Source organism: Hemitrygon akajei, chromosome 11, assembly GCF_048418815.1.
Source record: "Hemitrygon akajei chromosome 11, sHemAka1.3, whole genome shotgun sequence".
Lineage (NCBI taxonomy): Eukaryota > Metazoa > Chordata > Chondrichthyes > Myliobatiformes > Dasyatidae > Hemitrygon > Hemitrygon akajei.
Genome location: NC_133134.1, coordinates 25,085,056 through 25,098,811, shown reverse-complemented (window position 1 = coordinate 25,098,811; position 13,756 = coordinate 25,085,056).

The window sequence follows — 13,756 nt, the reverse complement described above, 5'->3', positions numbered from 1 at the left end:
GCTCTGAATGTGTGTCCCCAGTTTCTCTCTCCTTATTGTATCCGTAAGTGCCGTTTGCTTCTGGTGCAGTCCCAGAGACACCCCTGTCCTTGCCATCATGTTTCTGCACCAATCCTCTGCTCTTTCCTTGTTCGAGCCTCCTCCCTCAGCCTTTGTTTCTTTATCCCCCTCACTGTGAGTCAAGAACATTATTTCAAAATGAGCCTGAGGCCCCTGTCCTTTTGAACCAATCTCATTCTCATGGCCCAGGAGTTCGAGATTGCTTCACTGTATGCATTGAATGTCGCTCCGAGAACAGGAGAAAGATTGTGCACGGAGCGGAAAGTAGGGAAACCTTATAAATATCTTGTTCCTGAAACGATTGAGCCTCATTTCGTATCTGCTTTACAAGAGATGAGTGTGAATCCTATTGCCTTTGAGTAGTAGTTAGTGGGTCACTTTTGCTGAAGTCCTTCTGCTGAAGATAAATGCACTTCAATGTTCGATGGGGTGTCCCAGGAATTAGAATTAGTGACAATTAAGGAAAGGAAGAATATTTCCTGTCAGAATGGTGTGCAACATGGAAAGGAATAATTGGCAGGTTGCCTTGCCTGCCTGCTGAGATCTAATTGTTGCAGAGTGTCCGTGCAAAATAGCAGGGTCAAATAACTCTACATGCATGGCATGTTGAAAAGCCTAACTAGATCACTTTATGTGCAAGTGTAATGGTACAAGGTGGAAATCACTTAAAAATTAATGCAGTATTGAAGGGTTGAAATTGTTTTTTTATTTTGTGATGGGTAATATTTATTCTTTAGTTATAGGAAGTTTACAGCACTATAAAATGAGCTCCAACATATTTCATCCATGGGCTATCTTCTCACACCGTTTTAATCGTCACTCCTTCACTGAGACTAGACTAATCAGTGACAAGCAGTGTAATAAGAATCACAAAACAGAGCTGGAGACTGATCAAGGTTTTTGACAGGAAAAGATGCAAATTGTTGCTGATGTTGGTTAAGAATAAGACAGCTAGGATGCTTGTTCAAGGTCAGATTACTATAGTCTTTCCACCGGCAGTTTGAATTGGAGATATTAACAGGAGCTAATGATTGACAGAACGTCTGACTACACACAATGCAGTATATAAAAAAAACAGATCTGTGTCTGTATGGGCTTGGATTATTCCTGAAGAGTCACATTGGCTAATTAGCCTTGGCTGTCACATTTCACAGTTCCTGTAGATTTGGTAACCTGTCGCTGTTGTTCTGAGCCTCCTCCTGAGATTAGCAACATATTCTTCACACTTGTGTATCAGTTTGATGTATTTTGTGGACAGTTCTGGTGAATTTCATTGATCATCCTAGACTGAGCAAGTTAAAGCGAGCACCCAGCCTATACTTGCTGCAGTGCTGTGAATAATTTGGGCCATCTGTATAACGTGAGGGGCATCTCTTCCAGGCAATTGAAAGCATAACATTTTCAGCCACCTGCCTTTTCGCTTCATATAATATGTGCATAATTTGCATATCCACTACTGTTGATGTTTCTAATATATTTTTCATTTTGGTTTGCTTCTTCCCCAGCTGTCATTGATTTGAAGATATATTCAATTAAAGTTTTGTTTTGCACATAAAGCATGGCTTTTATTGGAAAATTATGAAAAGCATTAGATTTATGAAAATGAACGGTTGCCAAAGTGAAGCCTGCTGAAGGTTTCTGAAACTAAAAAAAGTTTAACATCTGTTAAAATCTCGGATATTCATCGTTTACCTTGGGATGAGTGCTGATGAAGTCTAACTTTGAGAATCTGAGTCACACATTAGCACTGCAATATCACTGAGCTTCCATTCATCATTCTAAACCAAGCAGCACACAGAACTCCAAACCAGAATGTGAAAGCTAAAGCAAAGCCTTCAGAAACACGAGTAGGTCTGCAGATTCTGGAAATCCAGAGCCACACACACAAAATGCTGGAGGAACTCAGCAGGCCAGGTAGCATCTGTGGAAAAGAGTAAACTGTCATCACTTCAGGCCAAGGCTCTTCATCAGAACTTCTAATGAAGGGTCTCAGCCTGAAATATCGGCTGATTACTCTTTTCCATAGATGCTCTGGCCTGCTGAGAAAACCTTCACGACCACTTCTGTTACCACTGGGTCCTAAAATACCAATGCCAACATTACTCTATCAGTCACACTGACAGAGTATCCAATTGCATAGTGCTCTTCAAAGAAATTAATGAACAGAGTTTTAGTGAATAAATGAAAAACATTTTGAAAATCAGTTAAAGTTAACAAGCAGTTGTATTACTATGGAGTTTGTTTACATAAAGATGAAGATTAGCTTTATTTGTCACACGTACATCAAAACATACAGTGAAATGCATTATTTACATCAAGTTAAATTGGCAAGGATTGTGCTGGACAGCCCACAAGTGTCTCCTGCTTCCAGCACTAAGATAAGGTGCCCACAACTTGCTAACCCTAAGCATACGTCTTTGAGAACGTGGGAGGAAGCTGGAGCATATAGTATTATATAGTATATAGCATCTGGTTGAAAATATAGTATTTTCAACTTAACCAAAAATGACGCATGGTAGCATAGCAATTAGGACTACACTATTACTGCTCGGAGCGGAGTTCGGATTCAAATCTGGCACCATGTTCATGGGTTCTGTCTGTGACGGCACGAGTTTCTTCCAGGTGCTCCAGTTTCCACCCACTGTCCAAAGATGTACCAGTTGGTAGGTTAACTGGTCATTGAACATTGTCCTGCGTTTAGGCTAGGGTTCACTATTAAATAGGTGGGTTGCTGAGCAACACAGCTTGTTAGCCCAGAAGGGCCTGTTCCACACTTCATCAAGACATTTCACACATTCATTATCAAACACAAACGCAAGAAATTAGGGCGGGTAAGTAAATGCTTCATCAAAATGGCAGGTTTAACAAACCATCTTGAAAGAAAAGAGCTTTTGAAAACTGAAGTTTTGGGTGAATTACAGAGCGCACGGCCTGTGCAGGTGAAGCTCTGCCACCATTGGTAAGGACTTCAAGTTCAGCAATAATTGAAAACTACATTTTGAGAAGTAAAGATATCTTGGTTGGAACAGAAGGTTAGAGAAGATTATGGCATTAGAGAAAGGTAAAACCAAAGAGTAATCTGAAAACAAGAATGGGAATATTAAATCATTATGAACCAGAGTAGTTCAGTGAGTGCCAGACTTAGAGGTCCTGGTGCGAGGTAGGACATGGGTAATAGAGTGAGAGAGGTCAGCCAAGAATGTATTGGAGTAGTCAAGTCTGGAATTAACAAAGTTAAGAATTTCAGCAGCAGATGAGCTGAAACAGTCAGAGTTGGGCAATGTTAATGAAGCGAAAATATGCAGTTTTAGTAACAGCACAAAGCTGAGCTCCAAAATCCAGCTAAGTGTCAAATATGACACCAATGTTTTGAAAGGTTTGCTTCCATTTCAGACACTAGCCAAGGAGGGGGTATATACCTGGAGGCCAAGGAACAGACTTTGAGAAAACTGAGTACCTATGAAACGCACTCACTGTTGCAGAGCACGTCAAAAGGAGGAGGAAAGAAACAATAGATTGAATTTTGCTAAGTGGGCAGTGCCAGCATTTTAAATTTGTTGTAAATTAGAGGCTGTTTAGTTCTTTAGAAAACCAATTGATAGCATGGAGCATGGACTACAAGTGGCAGATCTCAATGTCAGCAGCTGTGCATTTTGGTAAAAACAAGCAGCAGTAGTTAATTATACCCTACATAGAAATACGCTTAGTGCTGTGGATATACGGAGGGTCTTCTGCTTACGGGTTGACAGGACGTTAAACGTGGCCTTTAGTGTCAATAAACCTGCTAAAGGAACTAATTGAATTCTAGCTTTCATCACAAGAATATAGAATGTCAAGGCCAAGTAGAAACATAAGCATACTTAAAACCTTATTAATAACTCCACTAATGCAATTATTAATCCACACACCACCTCAAGCACATTGAGCTGGAAGCTGAATCACCATCTGGTATTGGGGAGGGGGTAGTCACCGCACAGGATTGGAAGAAGCGGCTGAAAGTTGTGAACTCAGTCAGTTCCATCACGGGCACTAGCCTCCGTAGCATCCAGGACATCTTCAAGGAGTGTTGGCTCAAAAAGGCAGCATCCATCATTGAGGACCCCCATCATCCAGGGCAAGCCCTCTTCTCATTGCTACCATCAGGAAGGAGGTACAGAAGCCTGAAGGCACACACTCAGTGATTCAGGAACAGTGCCTTCCCCTCTGCCATCAGAATTCTGAATGGACATTGAACCCTTGAACACTATCGCACTACTTTTTTGTGCACAAATTTAATTTAACAATTTTATAATTGCTTACAGTAATTCAGTTTATTATTATGCATTGCCATGTACTGCTGCTACAAAAATAATGAATTTCATGATACATGCCAATGATATTAAACCTGATTCTGTAAAAAAGGTAGAAGTCAGATTCACCAGAAAGTTCCTGCTGGAACAAATTGCAGTTATATGTTAAGACTTGAATATCTGGGGCATTTTTTCATTAGAATATGGGGTGAAGCCCATCGGTATGAAACATTGACTCTCTTTCCCCAATCTCAATGCTGAATATTTTCAGTATTTTTGTTTTTTGTCCCAGCTTTCCAGCTGTCTGAGGTTTTGTTTTTGTACAGATTATGAAGTAGCTCAGTAGAAATGTTTAGAATTAGGAAAGGAGGGATAGAAGCAAATGGTTTCCAACAATCAAAAAGGTCAAATGTAAGAGCCCATAGATAGAAGAACTGGAACAAAGGCCAAAATAAATCTCATTCTCCAAGAATTGTGAAGCTGCAGAGTTCACTTACTCGTCAAAATGTTAAGACAGCAAGTGTTTCCAAATTTGTCTCTATTAGATAAGCGCATAACATAAAAGGAATGTAATGATAGGTTAAGTAATGGTAATTAGAATTATTTGTATCAATGGAGAGCAAAGACCACATGGATTGGTTATTTTCTGATTTTTGTCCTTATGAATCGAGTTGAGAATTGTGCCTTATTTCAGATCCTCAGCAAAATAATGTTTGGACACCTGAAGTTTCAGTAATAACAGTTCAGCTATCTCAAATTTCTTGACCAATAACACACATTGCTAGATAAGGTGAAGGGGTATTTAATCATTCTATTGCATTTGCAATGCTCTACAAGCAATGTTTGTCATATCATCATCAGGAACATTCTGTGATCTGCTGCAATTTCCAGCTTTCTCAACCCATCTCGCACTTGCTCTTTCACTTTTTGGCCTCATTTGTTATGCCCACAAATATAGATTGGGAACTACAGTACATTCTTCCAAAATCTTACCATTTATCTGATTGCTATATTAACGAGAGTCTTTGATGCTTCAGTGTTCCCTCTAAGTCAAAACTCCATGGTATTTGATTCCTAGATGGACATTAAAGCTTTGGACACTTTTTGTTTGTGTGTGCCATACTCTGCCAGAGTCTTGACGACCACTTTTTTCTTCAAGTGGTTGTCTTGGAGGAAAGATTCTGTGAATGGACACTAGCTCACTTTTTAAAAAAAATATATACAGTATTTGTTTTTGCACATTTTAAAAAATCTATTCAATATACATAATTGATTTACTTGTTTATTTATTATTGTTTTATTTTATCTATCATTTTTTTCTTTCTCTGCTAGATTACGTGTTGCATTGAACTGCTGCTGCTTGTGCCAATTAAATTGGTAATTAGGTGGCTAACTAAAATAACCTCATGCCTACGCAATATCCATTTTCCTCACAGCCACGTGCCTATCTAAAAGTCTCTAATGCTTCTACCTCCTTCAACGTCCCAGGTAGCACATTTCAGCCACCCATCAGTCTTTGTGAAGGGGAAAAAAAACTTGCCCCTCACATCTCCTTTGACATCACCCCCTCTCACCTTAAATGCATTTTCTCTGGTATTTGCCATTTCAACTCTTGGAGAAAGATATTGTCTGTCTACTCTATCTATGCCCCTCAATCTTATAAACCCCTATCAGAATTCACCTCAGCCTCCACCCCTCCAGAGAAAACAACCCAAGTTTGCCCAATCCCTCGTTACAATACATGCCCTCTAATTCCAGCAAACCCTCTTCTGCACACACTCCAAAGCCTTCCTATGATGGGATGTCCATAACTGCACAAAACTCCAGATGCAGCCTAACTAGAGTTTTATAAAGCTGCAACGTAACTTCCAGACAATGTGCAGACCCAAAGCAGTGCTCAAAACTGGATCCAACAAAGACAAATGGAAACAAGAACATTGCTTCAACACTAGAAATTTGAAATAAAAAATGAAAATTCTAGAAATACTCAACAAGTTAGGCAGCCTCAGAAAGAGAAAAGTAGTAATCATATTAGATGGGAGATTAGAGTCAGAGTCATGGAAAAGTACTGCACAGAAACAGGCCCTTCAGCCCATCTAGTCCATGCCAAACTATTTAAATTGCCTACTCCCATCAATCTCCACTGGGACCATAGTCTCCATATCCCTATCATTCATGTACCTTTCCAAACTTCTCTAACATTGAAATCAAGCTTGCCTGCACCCCCTGTACTGGCAGCTCATTCCACACTCTCATGACCCTCTGAGTGAAGAAGTTTCCCCTCATGTTCCCCTTGAACTTTTCATCCTTAACCCGTGACCTCTAATAGTCCCACTTGCATTTACCCTATCCGTAACCTTCAAAATTTTGTATACCTCTATCAAATCTCCCCTCAGTCCTCCATGGTCCAAGGAATAAAGTCCCAACCGATTCAATCTTTCCTTTTAACTCGTATCCTCCAGACCCAGCAGCATCCTTGCAAATTTTCCCTGTACCCTTTCATTCTTATTTACACCTTTCCTGTAGGTAGGTGACCAAGACAGCACAAAATACTCCAAATTAGGCCTATTGATATCTTATACAACTTCAAAATAATATCCCATCTTAATGCTTTGATTTATAAAGGCCAATGAGGCAAAAGCTTTCTTTATAGCCCTTTCTCCCGTCAATGAATTATAGACCTATATTCCCTTTGTTCTACAGTACTACTTAGTTCCCTATTGTTTACCGTGTAAGACCTACTTTGGTTCGTCTGACCAAAATGCAACACCATACATTTGTCTGCATTGTTTCATTTGCCATTTTTCAGCCCATTTTTCCAGCTAGTCCAGATCCCACTGCAAGCTCTCGTAGTTTTTCTTGCTGTACACCACACCCCCAATCTTGGTGTCATCCACAAATTTGCTGATCCAGTTAACCACATTATCATCCAGACCATTGATCTAGATGACAACCAATAATAGGCCCAGCACCGATCCCTGCAGCACTCCACTAGTCACAGGCTTCCAGTCAAAGAGGCAACCATCTACTACTACTACTACTATCGTCTTATGCCACAAAGCCAATGTCTTATCCTGTTTACTATCTCATCTTGAATGCCAAACAACTGAATGTTCTTGACCAACCTCCCATGTGGGACCTTGTCAAATGCATTGCTAAAGTCCACGTAGACAACGTCCACGTAGACAACATCCACTGCCTTGGCTTCAAACTTTCCTGCTAACTTTTTCAGAGCTCTGTTCCATCTTCCATAGGTTCTACTTTAAACTGCTTAGTATTTTTAGCATTTTTATTTCTGTGAAAGGACAAATGAGGTCATCCAAACCAACAGTCATCTACTCACATAGAGAAAACAAACCTCATGTTGCTCTCAGAGTTATAATGAAAAGGACTGCCAACACAGATGCCTTGTGCAGGAAGGCACAGAGTCGAATGTACTTCCTAAGAAGGTTGGCGTCATTCAATGTCTGTAGTGAGATGCTGAAGATGTTCTATAGGTCAGTTGTGGAGAGCGCCCTCTTCTTTGTGGTGGCGTGTTGGGGAGGAAGCATTAAGAAGAGGGACGCCTCACATCTTAATAAGCTGGTAAGGAAGGCGGGCTCTGTCGTGGGCAAAGTACTGGAGAGTTTAACATCGGTAGCTGAGCGAAGGGCGCTGAGTAGGCTACAGTCAATTATGGATAACTCTGAACATCCTCTACATAGCACCATCCAGAGACAGAGAAGCAGTTTCAGTGACAGGTTACTATCGATGCAATGCTCCTCAGACAGGATGAAGAGGTCAATACTCCCCAATGCCATTAGGCTTTACAATTCTACCGCCAGGACTTAAGAACTTTTTAAAAGCTATTATTAATGTTTTTTGAGACGGTGATTTAGATGCATATCATATTTTTTTACTGAGTTAAGTATTGTATGTAATTAGTTTTGCTACAACAAGTGTATGGGACATTGGAAAAAAAGTTGAATTTCCCCATGGGGATGAATAAAGTATCTATCTATCTATCTATCAATCATCAAACCTTATTGTAACCCATTGAAGGTCTGGCTAACGGTAACCATGTCCTTGACAGGCGTAAGTGCAGAGGGTTTTTGAAGCATTTGGATATCCAGTAGTCCCACCAATCTGAACTGACTTTCAGTTGATGGTATATCCATGTTGCTTTGTTCCTTCTGTTCAAGGTACACTGAATCACTGTGTTACCATCTGAATGGGCTTTATTTCAGGAAATGTGTACATTTAGTTCAACTGTAGAGGAGCACCTCATCATTTCATTATATTTGTGGAGCCCCACAAGGAACATCTTGAACATTTGCAGATCCAACCATTCTGCTTTTAAGTACTTGTTGACCTCAGCAAACTGTCAGTCAGGCACACTGAAGTAACCCATTTCTTAGAATGTCAAAGAACTACATCAGCAAATCTGAAAGAATTCTAACACTGCATTGCCATTTGTCTGTATATTGTACTATTGTCACATCTTCAGACTACAAATTCTTCATCGTGAAACATCCACACGCAAGCACAGAGTTTCTTGTCTGCCTCAGGGTTCCTGTACTCCCCAACAGAGGTATTGAGACATTAGTCCCTTAGTAAAGCAGAGGCTGTCTGCTTTCCTGTAGCTCATCCCTGGTCGACTGTACACATGTTGTTTTCAATGGAAGGAATTTTGGACTCCAAGTATAAAGTGCTGAAGTGACAAAATGTAAAGTAACAAAACGGATTTCTAAGGACTCATCATTCCTGGGAACAACTGATTTAGATCCCACTTCCTCAGGGTGACATTTGAATCCTGGGTATTTTTGCATAGGTTCATTATGTTTACATCCTTCCTTAATATGTCAGATGTCAGCACTAATGACCCAGGGCCGTGATTTCAGATCTCACCAAGACAGCTGGGGAATCCAAATTCAGTTAATTAAATAAACTAGAATGAAAGAAAACAAAGTAATTACAGTAAAGATGGAACTATTAGCCTGTCAAAAAAGTTCACAAGGTTCACTAATGCCCTTTAGGGAAGAAAAGCAACCATCCTTACCTGATCCATTTTGTATGCAGTTCCAGCCTTCTCAGAAAAATGTTTGATTTCTTAAGCACGGCCATTTAGCTGACTATGCCAATCAGTTCGGAGGGCAGTCAGGGTTGAGCTATAAATGCCTGACCTAACTGACAAGGCCTGCAGCTTTTAAATGAATTAAAAAAGCAGGATAAACAGTTTTTTTTGGTTTTTTTTAAAATGCATTTTCTACAACGCTACAAAAAAAACCCCAAGATCGAAATAGGAAATTAATAGAGTGCAAGATAAACGTACAATGGTAATATAATACAGAATATAATAATTGAAAAAGCACCCAAATTGAAGTCGTGTAAAGTTAGTATCCACCCCCACCCCAGCAAGAGAAAAAAACTCCAGACCAACCAGAGCAAAATGTAGGAAAGATAAACAGTTTTCAAAACCAAGTGTTTGCATTTAAACAAATTCCTAAAGCCTTACTTTAAAAAAGTAGATTAAGGATTAATGCTGTTAACCATACGTCTAATGATACTTGTGAAGGTAGATTACTATTGTTATGATGATGGGAGTCGGTCATGGACGCTCTTCAGATGCGTCATACTTACATGATACCAATAGTGACTGGCTCCACTGAAATATTGCTTTGAGTTTTAGCTGTCAGATTGCTTGATGTCCTTCCACGGTGATTTAATTCACAATACCTGATGTTAAGTAATAAAGAATTTGATGGCACAGCTGAGAAAGCTCAGCAATGCCTCTACTTTATCAGGAGACTAAAGAAGTTCAGCATGCTCCCATTGACTCTTAACAATTTTTAATCGATGCACCACAGAAATCATTCTGGTATGACAGCTGCTCTGCAAGTGACCACAAGGAGCTACATTACAAAGGGACAACAGGCTCAAGGACAGCTCCTACCCCACTGTTATCAGAATCTTGAATGGTCCTCTTGTATGATAAGATGGATTCTTGGCCTCGAAATCCACCTCCGTGTGATCCTGCACTTTATCATTTACCTGCAGTGCTTCTTTTGGGAAGTGTTTGCACTTCAGTCTGCATTGTTATTGCTTTACCTTATTCTAGCTCAATGCTTTGAGCAATGATTTGATCTGTATAAACAGCATACCAGATAAGCTTTTCATTGCATCTTGGTACATGTGACAATAATAAGCCCATAGCAAAAAAATCATTACTGCCTGAAGACTGAGCCAGAACTATTCCAACTGCTGGTGGTTAACACCTCCCCCTCCCATTTAATATAAAAGGTATTAACCAGTTTTACATCTGTGGGAATAATTTTACACCTAGGTTGTACTCACAGAATAACAGAAGATATGCCAGAAGCTAGATCAGATTTTCCCATGAACAGCAGTCATCAGGCAATCCTGAAACAATTATATCTTCCTAAACTGTCTGGCTAGGCCTGCTTAAGTAAAACCTTCTGCACCAAGTCCCAGCTATGACCCTTTTCAGTTCCTTTAACTTGCATGTTCTCTTTAGGTTCCTCACCTATCCCTCTTCTCTGCCTCCTGTCACATTCTGAACACAGACTCAATCTCAGATCTCCAGAGAAGTACCTTTCCACCACCCAAACCAGGTCCTAATCTTTGGCTGCCTAAAACTTACCCCACCATTGCCTGTCCCTAGTTATTGGAAACCTGCTCCTCCTTGGCTTAAGAGTGCTATATAATTGTGGATGAATTAATATCCCTCATTTATCATGATTATCTGAAGTCAAAACCTCTTTAGCCTCATGTTGCTCTAAAATTTTTAGTAATTTGCTAATTATTAAATAATTGCTCTGATTATTTGGGAATTTAGACTGAAATTACCTCTATATTACTTCTCATTGCAAGTTTGATCATCTTAATGTGTAATTGTCAAAGATAAATGTACAATTATCAATAAGAGTAATTATCTGATAATTTTAATAAGCACTCACAGCAGCCAGCTTCTAAAGAATTAATGAACTTAAGAAAAGGGAGGACTCAACAACTCAAAATGAAACAACTGTTCAAAGTGGCAAAAAGGTTACTGTCTGAAATAAGCTAATTTATCAAATAGTATTTTTGTCTTTGGCAAACTAAAATATTGTGTGCTTTTTGAATCAAGGGGGGAATTACCTTCTATGAGTGATGGTGATGTTTAATTCAACACCAAGTTCCCAGAACAAAGGGAAACCAGTCCATGTCCAAAGTACAAACAACCAGTCTAGGAAATCTGCTCTTCCCTGCTGTCCTTCCTTTTTAGATAGATTTTCTTTAGCAGGGATCTGTAATTAAAGGACTCCGAGGCAAGGGAGAAGCAATCTTGGTGGAATGAAAACTATTGTGCAAAACAAAGTGGCGAGGAACAAGACAATGCCGCCTAGATAATTAGAGATAATGTCAAAATAAATCAAAGGTAAGGGATGGAAGAAATGAAAAGCTCCATCTTAATTTGAAAAGTTAGATTTGTTTTAAAGTATACCAGGCAATCACATATTTTAAATACTGTGTATTACTGTTTAACGTTGCTAATGAGCATTTACCCTTCTGGCCATTTATTTAGAGATCTTTCTTATGGTGTTGCTCTGGAAAGGACAGTATGCTGAAAGTATCGGACTGAGGTGAATCTGAAATCCTCTGCTAGAATATTTGATGTCAGGAGGTAAGTAAAACATTGTACAAATGGCAGGATAATGAGATTCAGCCTAATATGAAAGAAATGTTTGGTACAATGCAAGACCAGAGTGTTTCTCTAAACAGTTTTCAACATCCATGGTAACTGAACAAAACTAGACCCAACATCACACTGAAACAAAAGGCTTACAGAAATGAAAGAAAAATGGGGATTTTAGGAGCCAAGAGAATCCAATGAAATGATGCCAAGATGGTATGAAGAATAAAAATGATTAAAATTAAAATATTTAAGTGATATCAGATTAACTATTTTTCCAAGTACATCAAGAAATGCAAAATAGTTTATGGAAACATGAGCCAATTTGGACAGATACTGGGCAAGTGATACTGCAATTGAAAATAAAGTAATGTCAGGGCTGTTAATTTGACCTTTGTATCAGTCTTAACAGTTAAGAGAGAGGACAGGAAGAACAAAAATACTTTCTACATTTCAGAAGAGTGACATAACTTAGCAAATAATAATAATTGGGGTGAACAACTTTCCACCCTTGGGTATTAAAAGATATCATTGAAAAAGCAAAGCTCCCTTGATCTAAGAATTGTTGCCAAGCAAAAAGTTGTAAATACTGCTACTGTTTAAGGAAGGTGGGAGAGGAAAAGGGGTTACCAGTTTTGTTACAGATAACACCAGAATCTGTCCTTAGGGTAGAAGAGGGCAGGAGGGAGTGATGAGGTTGGGGGGGGGGGGGGTTAGGGGGGCACTTGCAACCATTTCCACCATTTGCTTATATTAACATCAGTTCATTTATGGCTGGCCTGAACTTTATCTCCATTTTCCATATGCAGAGTGCAACATTTCGAAGTTTGTTGATGAGACCATGATAAACTAGGCAAAACTAGGCTTACGAATCTGTTAACAAATCCAAGTAATGTAAGAAACTGCCTTAGAAGTAATGCAATAGACTCACTGGGCTGAATACTGGAGGCGGGGGTGGAGTGCAACAAAGATTCATCACACTGATTCCTGGAGTTGGGTTGATAGGAGACCTTGAGTAAGATTGTTTGATGTCTGCTGGTGTTTATAACACCTTACTCAAATCAAGGAAAATTCTGAGAGGAACAAAAAAAACATGCTGAAAATCTAAATTAAAACCAGAAAATACTGGAAACGCTCAGCAGGCCATGAAGCACCTGCAGAGTAAAAATAGTTTTATCTTAAAATATGCTGCTTGGCCTTCTGGTTTTATTGTAAACTTGGGAAGGATTGACAAATTCAGGACAGCCTGGTACAAGAGAACTTTCTATGAGGAATGTGATAACAAGAATCTTGTTTCAATCTTTGTAGTTTCTACTCTGAAGCACCAGATTTCTGGATACTGTGATATTAAGCATATTCAGCATTGAGATTAATAGGATTTTTTAACACCAAGGAAAAGGGTGCGGTATACACCGGTAAGTAAAAGGTACAACAAGTATTTAGAAAACTGGCTGAATATTATTCTTTATTGCATGAATCATAGAATACAGAAGCAAAGAAATTATGCTTCAATTATATGAGGCATTTGTGTGACCGTTTCTGGAGTACTGTGTGTTATTGGATTTCTTACTTGAAATATTTACATTGAAGCAGTTCAAAGGAAGTTTACTGGACTGATGCCTAGAATGAGCCAATATCCTGATGAAGACATGCCAGATAGGCCTAGGTGGATGTGAAGAGGATATTTCCTCTGTTGGACAATCTGGAACAAAAAAAAAGGTCACTGTTTGAAGAG